Source organism: Eptatretus burgeri, chromosome 4 (assembly GCF_056783735.1).
Source record: "Eptatretus burgeri isolate ZD-2024b chromosome 4, Ebu_testis_v1, whole genome shotgun sequence".
In the NCBI taxonomy this organism is placed as follows: Eukaryota; Metazoa; Chordata; class Myxini; order Myxiniformes; family Myxinidae; genus Eptatretus; species Eptatretus burgeri.
The window spans coordinates 97091891-97112792 of record NC_140964.1 but is presented as its reverse complement, the minus strand read 5'-3'; the positions used below and the strand labels follow the sequence as shown (position 1 = coordinate 97112792).

General features: G+C 39.9%; 1 long non-coding RNA gene and 1 pseudogene across 1 annotated transcript in view; both read left to right on the top strand.

The window, feature by feature from the left end:
* LOC147028718 (uncharacterized) overlaps positions 1–20902 on the top strand; it is a 175678-nt gene that overhangs the window by 17092 nt on the left and 137684 nt on the right. The gene's annotated exons all lie outside the window — the stretch shown is intronic.
* Positions 6925–11771, top strand: LOC147028719 (uncharacterized; annotated as a pseudogene).

Here is a 20902-nt window from a genome sequence, read left to right as displayed (position 1 = left end):
AAACATGAGGAACACAATGCAAGACTGAGTGCTAAAAATGCAAATTGCAAAATTTTTTTTTTTGTTTCTACAAAAATTAGGTTTGTTTATTTCATATCCATATTTCATGTTTATTTATCTAAACACTCTTAATGACTGAACTTGGTCGGTTCGGACAAATCACCGAAATTGATGTCGGAATGAAAGCAATTATTTCACATTTTGAGACAATCCTGTCAATGAAATAACAAGACAATGTGTAGTGATTCAGTAATTGGTGAGAACTGAAGCACTTTGAATTTTTGCTTCGAAACGATAAACTCTATTGAAGTATGAAAGGCCAGTGGCTGAGAACTTCAGGGTTCGGTGCATGTGGACGACGTATCAGCATTTGCTCCGTCCATTTCATCGAAGCGAAGTTCCCTGGACCGAATGCGTTGTGCTTTATTTTAATTCCGTTTTTGCTGGTCGTGTTTTTGTGAAATTTTCTGTCCCAAACCATATTTTCTTGTGTTGAATTGTTGAGTTTGTGTCCTGGCAAATTCTGGTTTACTGGTGATAGTTGGGTTGTGCCAGTGTTTTTATTTTTATCCCACATGCCTTGTTTTCTCTGCTTTTATCCCATGTATTGTTACTTGTGATCCCTCAGCTCAATCCTTTTCCACCCCCCCCTCTCCCCCACACCAAAATACAAACAACATAACGCTATTTTTCACTACACACGCACACACACAAAAAAACAACAACAGAAAAAAACAAAACAAAAGCAAACTCGATCTCCCATGCTCAGTGACAAATTAATGCTCTATCTCTTCTTTTCAATATCCCCAAACTCAATCTTCACTGAATAAACGTGTCTTTCTTTAAAAGCTCTTCACAACATTATAAAAACATGAGCAGAGGTACTCGCACCTTGTACAGAAGGAATTTAGAGTTCAGAAAAAGCAAGCCACGTATGAAGTACAATTCAGGCAGTGGTGACGGTGCAGCGGGTACAGGCAGTGGTGACGGTGCAGCAATATAAATTGGTAGAAATGAGGTCTGGGCGACAGTTTTTGTGGGTGATGAGACAATTAAACATGTCGATTTTTTTCATTCTGCAGGAAGGATCGTAGACATAGAATTCTGTGCAGTTTTGAAGGAGCAGGAGTTAGGAACACTGAAGGAAAGGTAAACGTTATTTTATCGGGTCATGGTAGGAAGAAGTTGGTTGGGGTACACCTAGGAGATGGATGTCAACCAATGTCTTGTACAATGGTGTAGTTAGGAAGGTTTTACATTTAAGAAGCAGTGAGAATCATTTAGGGAACAAAGGGAGTGTTTACAGAATGATGCCCATATATTAAATAGAAACTGGGAAGCAAGGTTTGCAGTGGGAATTGAGGAAGGAATTCAGGCTTTTTAGGTCACTGGAGGGTGGAAAAGTTATTAAGGAAGGAACAGATGATGTAACTTTGATGAGTAAGGCGAGGCAAGAAAATAGAATAGAATTTCAGGAAGGGAAACATTAAACATATTCGATTCCAATGCCAAAAATTTAAATAATAAGATGGAAGAGCTTGAAGCCAACGTGGATACCGAGGAGTACAATGTAGTTGCAGTGAGTGAGACATGGTTGAAGGAGGAGAGTAACTGAAGGACAGGATTAGAAGACTGCAAGGTGTATTGGTGTGATTGGAAGGAGAGAATAGGAGGAGTCGCAATCTGCGTAAAGGACAGCATTGCATCAAGAGAACGGTCATGTCAGGTGTGGGAGCATGCGCCAGGGCAGCAGATAGCTGTGTCCACTTTCCATCGGGACTCCAGGGGCCGCCATCTGGCCACCCCCCAGGCATATGCCTGGCCCATCCCTATCTCCTTGAAATGCTGATCAACATACTGCAACCACAAGGCACGTGGTTGGCCCATTGGCCTCCTCCACGCACAAGGCTCTGTCGCTGAGAGAATATGGTGAGCAGGATCAGCATCAGGAAAACGAGACGCATGTCCATACAGCTATAGCTGATGCTCAAAGATTATGTAGGTAACAAATCTCATTTGAGACTCTCTCAGCAACCGCTCATTGGAAACAAAGTCTGACCAGCGATAGCCAAGGATTCTCCGAAGGTGATAAGTCTCCATCTCAGATCCTTGGTCAGAATCCAAGTCTCACATTCATAGAGCAAGACTGGAAACACAAAAGACCTGAAGACTCAGACTTCCACCATCCTGCACAGGTACCGACAGTGCCACACCCCGTGATCCAGTGAATCCATGACTCCCCAGGCCCAACCCAGATGTCTATTGACCTCTGGCTCACAGCCAGCAGAGACATGGATATCACTGCCAAGGTAAGTGAATTCCTTCGTGACCTCAACATCGTAACCACAAACAGGTACAGACAAGATGGAGGCATCCAAGATGTCAATGAAAGCCTGGATTTTCGTTTTGACCCAGGAAACCCGTAGTCCCAGTGGCTCCGACTCCTCATTCAGCACCTCGAGGGCCCGCAAAAGGATATCCAGAGTGTCCGCAACAATGACTGCATCATCTGCAAAATCAAGGTCAGAGATGTTGACATTCCCAAACGATGCAGCACAGCTTGATCTCTCCGACATCCTCCCCAGAATCCAGTCCATACACGTGGTGAAAAGTGTGGAGGCCAGTACACACCCCTGACAAACTCCAGTGACAAATGGAAATAAGTCAGAGATCGCATTGTCACACCTCACAGCACTCTCAGTTCCAGAGTGTAGTTCAGACATCAGAGTGATCAGTTTTGGTGGTACCCCAAGAAGACCAAGAATCCTCCAGAGGGCATCCCGATTCACTGAATCGAGCGCTTTGCAGAGATCAACATAGGCTCCAAGCAGCCCCGGCCAAAACTCTCGTCGGTGTTTGGTGAGGACCTGAATAGCAAGGATAAAGTTAATCGTTGACCTCTTTGGTGGAAAGCCTGACTGCTCTGACCGCTGGTGCTCAAGCAGATGGTGGCGAACCCTATCGATACTTATCTGAACAACGACTTTACCCGGCACTGAGAGCATTGTCACCCATTGGTAGTTGTTGCAGTCCTGGCGATCACCCTTCCCTTTCCAGGTAGGTCCAACAAGGCCTCTCTTCCAGTCAGTTGGGATGAAGCCTGTGTTCCAGGCAGAGCAAAGAACTGCAAGTAACTACATGAGTACAGCATTTACACCAGCCTTGAGAAGATCAGCTTGAATGCCACAGATCCCAGGAGCTTCATCCCCATTTCAACTGATTCATCACAGCCTGCATTTCCATAAATGAAGGTGGATCACAGTTGATTGGAGGGTCAGTAATAGGGATTGTAACACCCCTGACACCCAACTCAACAAATGGTGGATCAGCCTCTTACAGTCACGAAAAGTAACCAGCCTAGTGGGCCTTCACTTCAGACTCCTGTGTCAAGAGCCCTCCTCTCTAACTGCAGTACACCGAGGGATGGGCTTGGAGGAATGCAATCTGCAAATTCTCCTTTAAGCAGGATGAGAATCACTTTACCACTGATGATGCTCCACCCCCTCACAGATTCCTTGCACAAAGGCATGCTTGTCCCCCGTTAGCACATGGACAGTTTTACAGCTCAGCTCCCTGAACAGCTCAGCTTGGCTATTAAGCCTGACCCTGCGACTGGTGAATCGTATCCAGTTTCCCTTGAGAGACAAATTTATTTTTTGCCCAACGGTGAGTTCCAAGCCATCCACCGGCAACATCAAGGATGGTGGTCTTGAAGGCACTCCACAACTCTTGGGGATTCCCCATAGCATTCAAACCCCAAAATCTCCACTCAGCCTGTTCGCAAACTCCTCAGCTGCTCTGCCATCCTTGAGCTTGCTAGCATCCAGCCGATGATTTATCCCGAGATGACTCAATTTTTTTCATTCTGATCGTATGTAGCATTCTACATATGCAATTATGACATCATAATGAAGGTACCTATGATGTCTTAAAAATCGCACATGTTCCCCAGAAAGAGGACTTGCCATTTGCCAAGTTTGAAGTTTTTTTTTTTTCCTTGGTGCGGTTTCAGATACAGAGGTCCAAAGTTTTTCCGTTTTTTCCAACATGGCTGCTACACCACGTGATCCATGACATCATAATTATCATTAAAACATTATACATGAGTCGACACTCATATGGTGAACATTTTGCTTCAATACAACAAGCTGTTGTGGAGAAAAAAGTTCTGTGCAGACAAACAAACAGACAAACAAAAGGACCCAAATGCAATACCCTCTCCTCTGGCGAGGGTAATTAGAATGGAAGACTGAGATAGCAGACAGATTGAGTGCAGCACCAGAAGGGGAAATAAAATTTGAAGGAATAGAGGAGGTCGAAGGATTTGCCGGGGCAGAGGCACATGCGTGAGGTGCGTGTGTGGCCCCACAGGTGGCACCAGAATCCAAGCCAGTGGAGAAGTGAGATTGTGGGGTGTTGCCGGTGGCTAATGCAGCCGTACCGACCAGGTACGTGGACACCATTAGGAATGGTGTGAGTGGGGAAACCGAGGCTCAGTTAATGGAGGTATGGGCAGGAACTCTCCACGTGGAGATGTACTTGCTTGTAGGTGTGCGAGCGGGGTACGGGCCCCACACCTGAGCTGTTCAAACCCGCATCCGCCAACATGGCACAGATCCATGCAACAGAGACAGCACGGCCAGGTTGTGGAACCGTGTGACTTGGCACACGGCGAGCTGCCTGGCTGTGGGGTTAAAGCTGCATGGCCTGTGCATGCTGGCACGGGTGTGGGGGAAGGTGAGCAGTGTACTTGTGGAAGTGGGGTGAGTGTGGTGCCGGTGTGCTTGCTTGACGTTAATCGTCCCAAACCCAATCTGTCCTTTAATGGGTGATTAATAACTTAACCAGTTTGGGATTAGGGCAACTTGAATCACTCAGAGACCAAGTGACTTCATGTACATATTTAATAAGTGAACTGGGAGGGAGAACAAAGGCCACACAAAGCATTTATTTACACCGTTTATTCACCAAGATACACACCCCGGGTATCGGAGGAACGGAAGTATACTGTAGTTAAAAATTGTGAACGACGTATCATTCGAGCAGAACTTAAATCTATGATTGTCCCTTCATATTCCCCACTAGTCTATCCCTCTGGCCTAATGTCGATACCTCTATATGTCCTTTCAGGGCAGAGCTTCAAAATCAAATCGCGAAAATTTTGTTTGCGCCAAAAAGGTCTGGGGCTTCACATGCTTCTGGTGCACATTTGAGGACTGAACAAGGCATCTTCTATAATTAATTAAGGTATCTTTTGAAGAAACAAAATGTGACCTATGATGTCATTATCATTAAACCATTGTACATTTGTAGTTGCACATGTGGTGAAAATTTTATGTCAATCCGACAAGCGGTTTTGAGAAAAGGGAATAACAAAATGCAGACACGTACATACGACATACGTACGTATGCTACCGATCGCTTAACCCCGCTTTTCACTTTGCAAGCGCAGGGTAACAAGTCCATTAATCCTGGCCAAAAACTCCTTCAGGTTTAGGGAGTTTTCTTCATCTGTTCTCGAGCAGAAAATTATAATTGCTATGATCCTTGAGGGTCTTTTGCACCTTCGAGAAAATAAATGAACCAAATTGTGTCTGAGAAAATAAGTGAAATAACTTTGACTTGTGAAATCGTGAAGGATTTTTTTATTAACTTTCATTTTCAGGTTTTTGTTTAGTCATGATACTTTTCTGTCTTTAAAATTCAAAAAAGAAAAAAACAACATTTGGCTACTCACTCTTATCTCAATCCCTCAGCACGGTGGCATGAAGTTTGTAGACGAATGGTCCATGAAAACAAGACAAGATAAATTTGAAAAAAAAGCAAAATGATTAAACTTGGAGGCATTGTGGTTGGAAGTAACTTTTAATTGTATTTAATATATCGGATATCCAAACAAAAAAAGAAAAGATTGACTTTTCGAGTAAAGGAAAACATTGTCGCCTGTGCCTACTCTGAGTCTGGGAGACCAGAGGTTCGATTCTGATACAGACCAATTCTTAACAAAGACTTAAAATGTTTTTTTTGCTGCATTTCGCTTGATGATCAGCATTTGAAGTATGGAGCGTGGAGAAACCCTGTGCATTGGCAACTAATTGGGGACAGGAATTTCTCCTTAATATGAGACTTTAGGAATGATGCCCAGAATGCTCGGCGCATGCACTGCAACCCCAAACAAAAAAGGTTATCGGGGCATGGTAATGTTTATTGTGCATGCGAGATAAGGAATGCCTGCTAAAACGAGTAATGAGGCTGTTTGTCTGCATGAATGTGTGGGTGCGTAATTTGTATACCAGCTCCTTCATGAGCCTTTCACCTTCTAATGACAAATCTAAAACTAGAAAATGTAATTCGACATGAATGCATGGATGAGTATCCCTCCACCAACATTAGATGTGAACCTACTGGAACATTTAATCTCAATTAAAGGTCACATGAAAAACTAAAATGGCATTCAGTAGAGTGCATACTGCATACCTCCACCAGGCTGAACAGTTTACGTTTTGTTTCCCACTGATAGGCCGGATCTGAATGCAGACCTGAACCAAAATCTAGTCGGCTTGTTCTTGTCACCAACCCAACTCATCCACCAAGTTTTGTCATAACTCGTCCACAACTTTTTGAAATATCATGCTATATACACAGATATGACAGAAGTAAATAGACACCATGATTTTAAAAGAATTTATTTATTGAACATTTGAAGTACATTTGATCCATTTTATTACAGACACTATAGGCCAGGGAATCTATGAAAATATATCGCCAAACCCACCACAAATCGCAATAGAAACCATTCAAGTGTTTTTTCACTCCAAGTATGCTATAGAATGACATACTAAAAGTCACCGAAAATCCAAGTCGGGGAACATGTTTATTTTTCAAGATGGCTGCCAAAACTGATAATTTTAGAATCTGCCCCTCTATCAGCAAGTAATAGTGCTAAAAATATATGTGAAAAACTTAGGTACATGTTATTTGACACAATAAACCCATTTCTGGCATTTTTAAACTTGTCACAGACTTTCCATTCAAAATGGCGCCAAAACTTGCATATTTAGAAATAGCCAAATATAAGCAATTACTTGGGATTCATATATAAATAAAACATCTTGAAATTTCCTTGGTTCAGACATTTCGGAAATGAATGAAATTCTAAGATATGTTGGATATATTGTATTATTGTTGTCATAGCGCTAAAGTATTTCTTTCTTTTCATATTACAGTGTAATTAGCTGATCATGGACAAGTGTGTTTTCTGTGAGGAACCTCTATCCAATGGAGAGCCAACTTCCACATTACGGATCAAAGGATGTGAAGGCATTGCCAAGGCTAATGAGTTGTGGAACAGAAATATTAGTAATGTGCCCGGCCAAGTTGTGCATGTCAAGTGTAGGAAGGACTTCTGTTCCCCACAGTGCATAGCCAGTGACAACAAAAAGTGAGGGCATGACTCCGCAGCTCCCAGTAGTTCACCATGTGCGCGTCGATCCACAAGTATGGCATTCAATTACAAAGGAAACTGCATATTTTGTGGTGTTTGCGATTCATAAAAAACCACAAACCAACACATAAACTTATCTCAGTCAGAACAATGGATTTCCAGAAGACCATACTGCAGGTATGCAAAGAACGCAATGATTTATGGTCAGACACTGTCACAGGTAGTATTGAGTATGCGTAGGATCTACATGCTGCAGATGTGGTATACCACAACCTCTGCAGCACAAACTTTAGAACAGGAAGGGAAATACCAAATGAGTTCGTTTCAGAAGAAATGATCCCTCCCAAACGGCCTAAGCAGGGCAGACCCTCCGATTCAGTACGAGCAGATGCTTTCATTAAGGTAGCCGAGTATCTGGAGGCCAATGACGATGAACAAACAACTATACAAGATTTAATACATACAATGGATGAATTTCTGGATGGTGCTGACAGTGAATCATATGGATTTACTTACATGAAAGATGCAACTTCAAAAACACTTCGGCGACAACATAACGCTCACCGAGATCAATGGAAAACTAAATGTGGTTACATTCCGCCACAAAGCATCTGCTATCCTCCACAAATTCTGCAGTCAACCCAAGAAAAGCAACAACACTGCAGAGAAAATGAGACTCATTGAGACTGCTGCCAAACTGATTGAAAGTGATGTCAAATCAGTGGAAGAGACAAAAGAGGTATACCCAGATTCATGTACAATGACATCTACTGACGAGGCAATGTCATTCTTTCCTGAATCTTTGAAACTTCTGCTTCAGAAACTCGCAGGTGGGAAGGATGCCGATAAGAAAATAGCATCGTTGGGCCAAGCCATTATGCAATGCATTCGACCAAGAGTTCTAATTGCTCCCTTACAGATAGGTTTAGGCATACAAATGCACCACCATTTTGGGTCTAAATTTCTCATCGACTCTCTCACTATGCACAGGAAAATGTCAGAAATGGGTTCATTATGTCCAATAACATGTGCCGAAGTGTTTCACATATATTTTTAGCACTATTACTTGCTGATATAGGGCTGATTCTAAAATTATCAGTTTTGGCAGCCATCTTGAGAAAAATAACATGTTCCCCGACTTGGATTTTCAATGACTTTTAGTATGTCATTCTATAGTATATTTAGAGTGAAAAAACACTTGAATGGTTTCTATTGCAACTTGTTGTGGGTATATCACTAGATTCCCTGGCCTACTCGTATTTTGCAGGATTCATTGCTTTTACTCTTTCAGACATCGAACGAATGAGTTCCAAAAATTTTCTCTTGTGGGATTTCTGCCCAGGCTTCCTGCAAAAGGTTAATCAATTCTGCCTGTGATGTTTGTTTCCTGGACTTTTTCCACACAGCTCGATCCAATATGGCCCAGAGATTCAATGGGATTCATGTCAGGAGACTGACATGGACATGGAAGTCGCTTGATCACATTTCTATCCTGCCATTCTTTGGTCTTTTTTTGCAGTGTGGCATGAAGCTCCACCTTCCATGAACAGTGTTGTTTTTGACCATCTGACCAGTGGAGAAGACAGCGAGACATCCATCCTCAAGGATAGAAATATGCATTGCAGAGTTGATGTTGCCAACACTCCACAAACTCTGACCGACCAGTGCTCCAGATTGCTCCCCACACCATCACTGAAAACCCATCGTGTTTGACAGTTGGCTGCAATCGGTTCGAAGAGATCTCTTGACTGGGAAGTCTCCAGACCAATGCGTGTCCACTGTCAGAAAATTGAGCAAATTGGGACTCTTCTGAAAAGATGACAGTATGTCAAAACTCCAAGGGTCTGGTGGCCATCTCATCAGCCCACTTCTTTCTCTTTTGAATGTTGGCTGGTCGAAGAAGAGGTTTTCTCTGAGCTGCTCTCCCATAGTAGCCCAGTTGATGAAAGTTCTGCACTGCAGTTCTTAAACTAACCTGGACCTCCCCTGCAACATCTGCTGCTTTGCAACAGGGAGTTTTCTCAATGGACCTATTGGTAGCTCGAAGACATCTTTCTGAGGGCCCGGATCGACCAGAATGGCAATCTGTGGATTCCTTGCCTTCGCTGGTGAATTGCACAATCACCTGATTGACCACAGAGAGCGGAATGCTAAGGTCATGAGCTATCTGATGCTGGCGGATGCTGGCTGACCCCACCTACCGATTGGTCAACAATTGGTCCTTTTTGAAAATCGGAAAGTTTGTGTGCTCCCTAGAATCAATACCTGTGTCAAGTTTTTAGTTGTTTAGTATTGCAATCTATACCTGTGCCAAGTTTAGTTGAAATCTCTTCAGTGGTTCACAAGTTATCATAGTGAAACACCGATCATGGACTGATAGCCAGACGGACAACCCAAAAACATAATGCCTCTGGCTTTCAGCTGCGGAGACATACAAACATCACATTTGCCTTTTATTTTTTGTCTATAGAGTCAATGTTGGCCCAGGTTTCAGATCTGGGGATGGGTTGCTTCTCCATTATGAATTACCATAAAATATTCCCAAGTTTGACTTGCTTCTGGAAATGATGTGTGACAAAGACGCTTGCTATGATCCACAATAGAGAAAACCTTAATTGTGCTGCATTCTTCTTTGATTACAAGCCTGTCTTCTTGAATGTGTGATTTTTACAAGAGAATTATTTAACAACAGCAGTATTTTAAATAAATGGCAACAAGTTAAGTTGCATTTTGACATCAAGCACACAAGGGGACGGCATTGTGATAATTACTTATAGACAAAGGTTTTCTTTTCCGATAAAAGAGAATCGTTTTTTTTTCTTTTTTTGTACCTCTGATGTATTAAATATAGTTTAAAATTGCTTGCAACTGCCGTCGCGGTAATGGTGATTTTGTCTCAGCCAGACCATGTTGAAAGGTTGCCATGCTTCCATGAGACCATTTGCACAAAATTATCCCATGATGCACGTGAGGGCTTAGTTGATATCAGCAGGAATTCAAAAGTTTTCCCCTTTCACAAATTTTTGTCGCAAAACAAAACATGACCGATACCAAATGCATAGGGAAACTCACCTGCTGCTAGGAACAATGCATCACTGGTTTAGGGATAGTGTGGGCATAAAAAGAGACAGACATCTTTGTGGACATTCTTGAGCATGGGACTATTCTTTATTTGGAGGAAATACTTAAAGCACACACACACACACACACACACACACACACACACACACACACACACACACACACACACACACACACACACACACACACACACACACACACACACACACACACACACACACACACACACACACGACAATTCTATTTATTAATTGTACAGCATCGGCTATTGCTAAAATATAACACAATTTAAAGGACAGCTGTAAATGATATTAATTTCATAACATCCTATATTCAACTTAATTTATATTGTTAACCTCAAAACATAGTTCTCTGACCTAAGGTTAGTTCTCTGACCTTAAGTAAGAACCTTAACCTGAAAGCAGTTGAATGGTTTTGTGGAAGAAAAATAATTGTATTCATGTATTCTCAATGATGATTATTGCTGGTACTTTATACATTTAATATTTATGCTATAGTCGAATTGGCTGTCAGTAATGTTTCCCTTTTCCCAAGAGTCTTTTGACCTATGTATTGAAAAAAAGGAATGTCTTGCTTTGAAACAGGGTGACCTGGTTGATAACACTGCAAACTTTTGCTGTGATTGTGTCATTCTCTCCCTTCACCCAGTGGACACATATTGCAGTTTTGAGTTATTTTGCCTTATGCTTATCAGCTTGCCCTGTATTTGAGTTGCCAAATGTCTCACCCTCCCATTCTTTGGAATGTCAAATTGTACATGAGAAGAATTGCTTTGGGCTTCTGTTTCAGTGAAGTCCATTCAAATGTTTCAGTGAATCATTCAATGTTCTTCCTCCATATACACTAAATTAAAGATTCTCCGTTTGTATGTTGATCCAACTTGTGGAAATTGAGTTATTTTCCACCACAGTTTCCCAACCGCCTGGATCATCAGCTGGGCACCGTTCTTCCTTGAGATTTCGATCCTTTTAGGCCAGAACCTCTCCAAACGGTGGATCCACAATCTCGGTCATGGATCCACATCAGCAGATTACCTACATCAATAGATTAACAACCTCAGTTGCATCCATGCTTGTCAACCCATCAATGCAACATCACAAATCAAACTTTTCTCACTGGAGGATTTAATGTATTATCACATAGTTACCCCTCCCATCTCACATTCCATTATGTGATAATACATTAAATCATGCACATCTTACCTTAAATATAACATGTTCACCACCCATCACGTACATCCCACTTACAACTGATTCAAACTGTTATTCAAATATTCATACGGTTATTAGCCCATCCTCCACGTGGCATTAACCCGTCTCACACACAGCAGAAGACGGGGATTTGAAATCAAGTGTCTGTCTGTCTGTTTGCCTGTCTGTGTATGTCTGTCCGGGCTGTAACTTTTGTTTTTACCATTTGAGCTTTTATCATCAATTTTTCAACAAAGCTTTATTTTAAGAATCTGGATAAGACAAATTCATAATTTTGTTTAAAAAATTTCATTATTATTATTATTTGCTTACTTGGAATTTACATTCCAGATAAGGTATTGTCATCGTGCATCGTCCATCCATCTCCTTTTTTGACTTCTCCAGCCAAATCGCTAGGCCGATCCGGCTGAAATTTTGCAGCAACACTCCTCTCCTGACTGGTAACAGGAATTGCAAAGCTTGTTCCAGTCACATGACTTTAAGTAGGTCAAAATGGCCGACTTAGTAAATTTCTTCAAAAATCTTCTTCTCCAGACCCACCAGTCAGAATGCTACCAAATTTGGGTAACAACATTAGGCCAGGGTAGGGATGTTAAATTGTGAAGGTCATGCTAATCACATGACCAGAAATGTGTCAAAATGGCCAACTTATCAACTTTTGGGAAAATCGTGTAAATTCCTTCAAAAATCTTCTTCTCCAGCCCCACCAGTCAAAATGCTACCAAATTTGGGTTATAACATTAGGACAGAGTCTTGATGTTAAATTGCAGAGGCCATGCCGATCACATGACTGGATGGAAGTGTTTCAAAATGGCGGTCCCACAAATTCCTTCAAAAATCTTCTTCTCCAGACCCACTTGTCATAATGCTAACAAATTTGCGTTGCATCATTATGGTAGGGTATGGATATTATATTGTGGAAGTCATGCAGATTATGTGACTGGACGGAAGTGTGTCAAAATTACTGACTGTCAACTTTTGGGATAATCGCATTAATTCCTTTAAAAATCTTCTTCTCCAGACCCACTTGTCAGAATGCTACCAAATTTTGGTTACAACATTAGGACAGGGTCGTGATGTTAAATTGCTTTGGTCATGCTGATCACATGACCGGAAGTTTGTTAAAATGGTGGGCTTTGTAAAATTTTTGGAAAATCGCATAAATTCTTTCAAAAATCTTCCTCACTACACCCACCAGACAGAATTCTACCAAATTTGGATTACAACATTAGGTCAGACCCCAGATAAGCTACAGGTCCAGTGGCCCTATTTTTCTTATTTTTTTCTCTTTGACCCTTTTTTGGCCCATTTTTTTTAATTTTTACATTGCTCTGTTATTTTTTTTTAACACTTTTTTTTTTTTATCTCAGCAACCACTTATCCAAATGACACAATTTTCAGGATAGTAGCGCCCCCTCCCCCCCCCACCCCAATGGAGGATATTTTTTATGATAATTGTGACATCATCGGCCACTTGTTATGGTGGCCATCTTGTATTAAACGCTAAAAATAAAATATTATATCTCTGAAACCACTGATTGGAAAAATTTGAAACTTGGCACATCTCATTCTTCTCCCAATGGGGAATAAAGGATTGGATGAATGATGTCATTGGTGAAGTGGTATACCAGTATACAATATATGTTTCAATCAAATTCCTTGTTTACCATTGAGATTCAGTGTGTATGTCCCTGCCGTAACATTTTTATCAATTGAGCTTTCATCATCAAATCTTCAATAAACCTTATTATGAGATTGTGGAGAACACAAATTAATAAAATGTACAATTTCTTTTAACTGTCGTTTTCATCAAGTTTAGTTTGAGTACAAAGCAGATGCGGATAGGATTTGCATTTTGAGATGCTTTGAAGTTTATAATAGATTTCTCGATGCTGCACAGTCTCCTCACAACTACTGAAAATGGTTAAAATAATTGCTTTGAAAATGTATTTTTTATAAATATTTCAATAATATTTTTTACAATTTATATCGTATTTCAGAAATTACCCTCACCAGAGGAGAGGGTATTGCATTTGAGTCCGTTATTGTCCACACACGTGACTATTATGGCTATTACTTACGTACTGATGAAATGATAATAGTAATGATAATGATATAAAACTATAATGAAAATGGGATATAATAATCATGGTATATAAGGGCAATGGTAATAACAGTAATAATGACAATTATAATGATGCATCATGAAGATAATAACAATGATGATACATAATGATAATGATACATAATGATAATGGTACACAATGATAATGACAATGGTAAATGATGATTAATGATGTTACATAATGATGATGATAAAAATAATGGCACATAATGATAATTGGCGTAATGATAATGGTATCTAATGACAATGATAATAATGATCATAATAATGATGATGATAATGATTATGATCATGATAATCAATACAATATTGAAAATGTTAATGATGATAATGAGAATACCAATGGTAACATTGATGATAATGATAACGATGATAATAATGATGATTGTGGTAATAATGGGATGTGAATATGTCTATTGATTACATACTATTGGAACTTGAGTACATCTATTAATTGTGTACTATTGGAAGTGAGTGTGTCCATTAATTATGCACAAATGTAATGCGAGTACGTCTTAATTACGTACAAAAGAAATGTGAGTACGATTTCTATTAATTATGCTTCATTGGAACATGAATATGTCTATTAATTATGTACTATTGGAACTTGAGTACATCTATTAATTGTGTACTATTGGAACGTGAGTGTGTCCATTAATTATGTACAAATGTAATGCGAGTACGCCTATTAATTACATACAAAACAAATGTGAGTACAATGTCTTAATTACGTTTCATTGGAATGTGAGTGTTTTCATTAATTATGTACAAATGTAATGTGAGTACGTCTATTAATTACGTACAAAAGAAATGTGAGTACGATGTCTATTAATTACGTTTCATTGGAACATGAATATGTCTATTAGGCCTAAGTCACATTTGCCACGGCGACCACGGCGGCCGCAGTATTTCCACAGTCACACAATGTAGCAGTCACATATGTTTTTATTTTTCGGGGAGCTGCACGGCGTATTTAGGCCAAAGTCACATTTGCCACGGTGGATGTGGGGTCTCCAAAATCTATGGCCACTAGCAATTATACGGCGGCTGCAGTATTTCCACGGTCACACAATGTAGCAGTCACATATGTTTTTATTTTTCGGGTAGCCACACGGCATATTTATAAATTTTGGAGACTGAAAACGTGGGGGTGCCGTATGGTCTTTGATTTGATGTTGCACGGTGACCTTAGGGTGTTCCTGCGGTGGCCAAAGAAATTTCAAGGCAGACGCAAGGTGCGCCCCCCCCCCGCAGGGGGGCCCTAAGGCGAACGTGCGGCCAGATGGACGGTAACGAGTGCGTTCTTTTTTTTTTTTATACCAGTTTTTTTGTTTCGGCTTGTCGAATTGCTACAGCGAACGTAGAAATGAAAAAAGTTATAACTCCGCGCTATAATTCCACGGCGACCTTACGACCTGTAAAATATAGCCAAACGGCATAGGGCCACCCTGAGGCCACCGCAGAAACTCTGCGGCCACCGTACGTTTCTGTCAATTCAGAGGGCGTACGGTCGCCGTATCCTCACCGTAGAGCAAATGTGACTTAGGCCTTAATTACGTACTATTGGAACTTGAGTACGTCTCTTGATTGTGTACTATTGGAACGTGAGTGTGTCCATTAATTATGTACAAATGTAATGTGGGTACGTCTTAATTACAAACAAAAGAAATGTGAGTACGATGTCTATTAATTACGTTTCATTGGAACATGAATATGTCTATTAATTACGTACTATTGGAACTTGAGTACGTCTCTTAATTGTGTACTATTGGAACGTGAGTGTGTCCATTAATTATGTACAAATGTAATGCGGGTACATCTTAATTACAAACAAAAGAAATGTGAGTACGATGTCTATTAATTACGTTTCATTGGAATGTGAGTGGGTCCATTAATTATGTACAAATGTAATGCGAGTACGTCTATTAATTACGTACAAAAGAAATGTGAGTACGATGTCTATTAATTACGTTTCATTGGAACATGAATATGTCTTAATTATGTTCTAATAGAATGTGAGTAGTCTATTAATTACATATTATTAGACCATAACTACATCTATTAATTGCATCCATTAATTACACATGATTAGAAAATACCCTTTGGACCCTTTGACCCATCTCGACTCTTTAGACCCTGTTGGAGAAAAAACGAAATCAAATCACTCCTTGTTACATGCAAAAGATCGTTTAATGTATTTGCACGTGCAGAGAGACTGTCTGAGGCAATCACCAGGCAATCTCTGCTTACTCAACTCAGAGTCAAACCTTTTATGAAACTCAGTGTGGGTGTGGTTTTCAAAGGTTTCAATAAAACAAGTGTGAAACTCCCCTCAAAAGGAAAGAATGTCATACCACAATCCCCACATGCCAAAGGTCAAGCAAGCCAAGGTTCAAAATGAGCAACATCTGTGAATCATGATTAACAAACTGTTGACGTTGTGATAAAACCCAAGTTTGCAATGGCACCAACTCCCCATGTCCACACAGAGTACATTTATTTAGTTTTTTTTATATTTCCACAGACCCCTTTATGATAAGACCACCTCAACCCTATCTACCCCTTCGACCCTTTTCTACCTTTTAGTCCTTGCGACTCATAGACATTCAGAAATTCACACCTTTCAAACATTTTAATACCAATTTTAATACCCTCGATACTTCAGACCTCATTTGACCCTTTTTTAAAGATGTCTTAAGTCACTTTAAACTCCCTTAGACAATTCAGATCCTTTAAACCTTAAATTACTCCCTTTTGACTCAGACCTTTTAGACCTTTACACCGTTCGACCTTTACACATTTAGAACATTGCTCTTTCCTGGTAAGTTCAGTGCTGTACTGGTAAACATATGACGAGTTGTTTTAATTTATTGATAAGCTTAGTGCTTTATTAGTCAACGTCTGACTACTTTTAATCTATTGATGAGTTCAGTGCTGTGTGTTGTTGCTCTCACTGTCCTAATTATTTTGCGTGTGAGCTGTGACTGTACCATTATAATAGCTTTTTAGGAATGTTGCTGTCTAAGAAAGGCATTCGTGCAATGTGGAATGGAAAAAACATCTCGTTTATCAAATAATTTAGTGTAAAATTTATTATTATTGAAATCTATTTGTAATTCGAAAAAAGAAAGTGAAGTGTGAGTTTGGATTTCCAATTTTAATTTGAGTTATTTTGGATATATATATCATGAAGCTGATCAAATACAAACCCATCACTAATTGCTAGTAAATTATCAATTAATCTAAAGATGTTCTGACACCTTCTCACAGTTCTTAGTTCATTACTGCACATGTTCTGGACTCAATCAGACTCGTATATGTGCAGCAACAAATTTGCAAAGATAGTGGCTGAATCTGAACCCATCATGAGCCAATTTCTAAATTTCTGCCCTAATCAGCAGAGGGCATTGCATCAGTGGCACAACCATGCCGTCAACCAATGATGCTACACCATGGCTTTGTGCTGCATACCAACAAATAAGAATGGTAGTTTTTTTGAAGCATTTATAACTTAGTTTCATTGCCCAGGTAATACGACCTGACTGGTTTCAAACTGCATTCTCTATTTGTGATGATGAATCTCATCTTATAAGGGTTTTTGTGCATTTTTGGAATCAAGGAAATGATTGTTAATTTATGGTGTTTATCTGGAACTAACAGTCTTCTCGCTTTTGAGTGATTTATATAGTGTTGCATCAAGTCCATTTTATTATCATTACATATTTTGTCGGTTTCAAAGTCCAGTCTCGAAGCCCAATTCTTCAAATAGTGTTTGAATTTAGAATGTTTTGCATACAAATGCAATATTATTATTTGCTTTATCAATTGGAACAATAACATGTTGTGATTGAAGCCATTTTAAATAATTACGTGTCTTCAGATTGTTCAAAATTACCTTCGGATTATTGATTCAAACTTTGCTTTTCAAATCAACAATTGTTCTCTTCACATTTTTCTCTACCTCCTCCAACGATAAAGCATTTGTGTGTATGGTATTTTGTGTTTATCAATTTGTTCTCTCATCCATTCCGTCAGTCTTATCATCATTGTAAGTTCTGTGTCTTTATTCCAGTTAATCCTTTTTTCTCTACAATGGTCCTTTTGTAGGTAATGCACGTAATTTTCTCTCTCATTATTCTGAGATCACCTGTGATGTTGTGTTTATGATATGGATCTTTAAATAGGGAATGTTCACAATTACAATGATGTGTGTACCTCAACCATTCCTCGATCTATAGATTTATATAGTTCAAGTACAAAGCGGATGCGAAAATCCATTACACTGCACCTTCATCTCACCATAGACTCAATATTATAATGCATTAAATAAATAATTGAAGGAAAAAATGGTCCACATCAGTTGCATTGTTTCCTTATCGTTGAATATTTTTCCCCTAATTGCATTTTGTAAAGTGCACACAACCCTTGGTGGCTTTCTCTGTTTTATTTTTGTCAAATGCAATGCAATCGGAAATTGTTCACATGAAAACCAATCAAACTTAAATAAAAGGTGATGATGGAGTCTAAAGGCATTATCACAAATGAGCAGTGATCCTGGATTTTAAGAACTTCACCAGAAGGGGTGTTGATGGTGGACCACATGCACCCTGCAGAAACCTGGGGGAGGGGACAAAGCACGGAAAGAGCAAAAGGTGACCAGAAAGGAGGTGGCAGAAGGCAGTGATCACCAACCGGCCTGCGATGAGAAAGTGATAGTCCCTTTGACTCATCTTCATTGTGGGATATTCCAATAATCTTCAAGGCCTTGGTTTTCATGGTGTCAAAGCTGAGCAAACCATGAGGCAGGAGCACCAGCTCAGAGAGGAGAGCAGTATTCCATGAAGCTGCAGATGAAAGCCTTACATGTGGATAAGAGTTTAGGTGTGCAAGGAAGGACTGTGTGATGGACGATTCCCAGTTGGCAACTGGCTTTGGAGGTGAACTTTGAAATGTGGTTTGCTCAATAAAGATCATGGCTAAAAGTGAGACCCAGGAGTTTGAATGACTCAATTTCCTCAACAGGATTGTTAAGAAAGTGGAGGGGTGGTTTTGCGATACAGTAATTTTAAGGAGTGAGTGTGTAAGATTTGTCAGGATTGAAAAACATATTCTGAGTGTATGACTTGCTTGTGATATTGTCAAGGTCTGAAGAGAGGGAAGGTGTTGCTGCCTGTCGATCTGAAGGATGAGGGAGGTCATGGCAGAGGGTGGATTCATCAGCACATCGATAAAGAGGATTTTACAGTGAGTCAGAGAGATCGTTCAGGAAGATTAGGAACAAGAGTGAACCCAGAACATTACCTTGGGTTGACAGAGAGAGCAGATGAGAGGATTTTGTTGAAAACCACATGTTGGCTATAAGAGTAGAAGAAGTCTTCGGTCGGATTTACTTGTTTGGAAGAGAAGGCAAATTGTTTCAGAGTAACTGCCTCACCACAGGATTCAATGTGCCATTTGTGGCAAGAAGGGGAGGATAATTGAATATGAGATGGGATGGATCTGTGCATAACACAGAACAGGTTTCTGTGGAAGAATTCCCCGGCTGAGTTAATATTAGGAACAGTAAGTGTAGGAAGGAGACCAGTTCTGAACTGGGATCGTTGCTAGCATTACCTGGTGATATGCCTGGGTGAACTGCCAGACTCGCCGGCACTGATGCAGCTCTCTGAGAATAGCCAGAGAGATGTTGACTCTCACAAGCATATGATCAGATGAACCAATTAGAGCAAAGGAAGAGCAGGAGACATTTACAGGGAAGTTTGTCATCTCCAAGTCAAAAGACTGTTGTTTATCGGCCTACTCATAACTAAGCCTGTTTATAAGCCATTTATAAGCAAATGTCGAGGTCATATTGGAACTACATTGTTTACTGGTTGTAGGATCTACAACTACTCCTTATTACTTGACGTGTAAGGTGTTTCTGGCATGCCTATCATGTAAAATCATTTTTTTAAGCCTCAAACGTATATGTATGAAACTTTTGAGGTATTTGTAACTGATGTAAAGTTGATGGAGGAGCTTGTCCATGCATATATTACATGGAGGAACACGACTTTAGGGGGAAACTTTTATATGATTTACAAGGACATTTGGATACAATGAACAATTCACAATATATGGATGACGTTTAATCCTGAGATCTCATTCAGCATTATGAGCTAAGTGCTTAAATGGGAATGTCAAACAAAAGGATCATGATGAATTGCTTTATCTTCAGTCTTATAAGGATCTTTATAGTAACATTCAGCTTTAGTCTATGCTGAAGTATCCCTTGTACACAAATCTACATACATACAGTACCTTAAATAATTTATGATTGTACATTTGGATCTTATTTGAATTAAAAATGAAGTGTAAATTATTTATCCATATGATCATTCAGGTTATGCAGGCAATGCTGACCGATTTATTGCTACAGCTCTCTTGTCAGTACCTCTTTACTCGACCCATGACAAACGGATTGAAGTCACTGCTGCAGTTTAAAGCCACAGATACTCTCTCAGCATTGCTCATGATGTTCTGATGTAACAGTCTGGGAGATTGCAGAAGCAGCTTTGAGCAACTTTTAAAAATAAAGTTTATAAAATGTCGCCAAAAACCTTCTGTATATCATAAGCAGGATGATGGCAAGTGCTGGGTTATTGTAGTCATAAAAATGAAAACTTTTGAGAGGTTTAACTCATTTAACCCTGGCTAGTATTGGGCAAAGTACAAGAATATATTTGAAATTAATAAAGCCAGATTCATGCTTGTGAAGGAAGAACAAGATGCTCCACGGAACTGGTTATTTATTTTGAAGACAACAAACAATGCTGAGGATCAATTGTGATGTATGATGAAAAGCATTGCTTTATTCGTGAGAGGGAGAGATGGAGATGTGGAGAGTGTGTGGTTTCAATGCATATACTCAAGGCAATACAAAACATCTGAACAGACAATTCTACAAACATGACAAAGATAATCCCAGGTCCAAGCAATTGAATTGATTTATTGAAACAAAAAAACACATCGGTTGTTCAA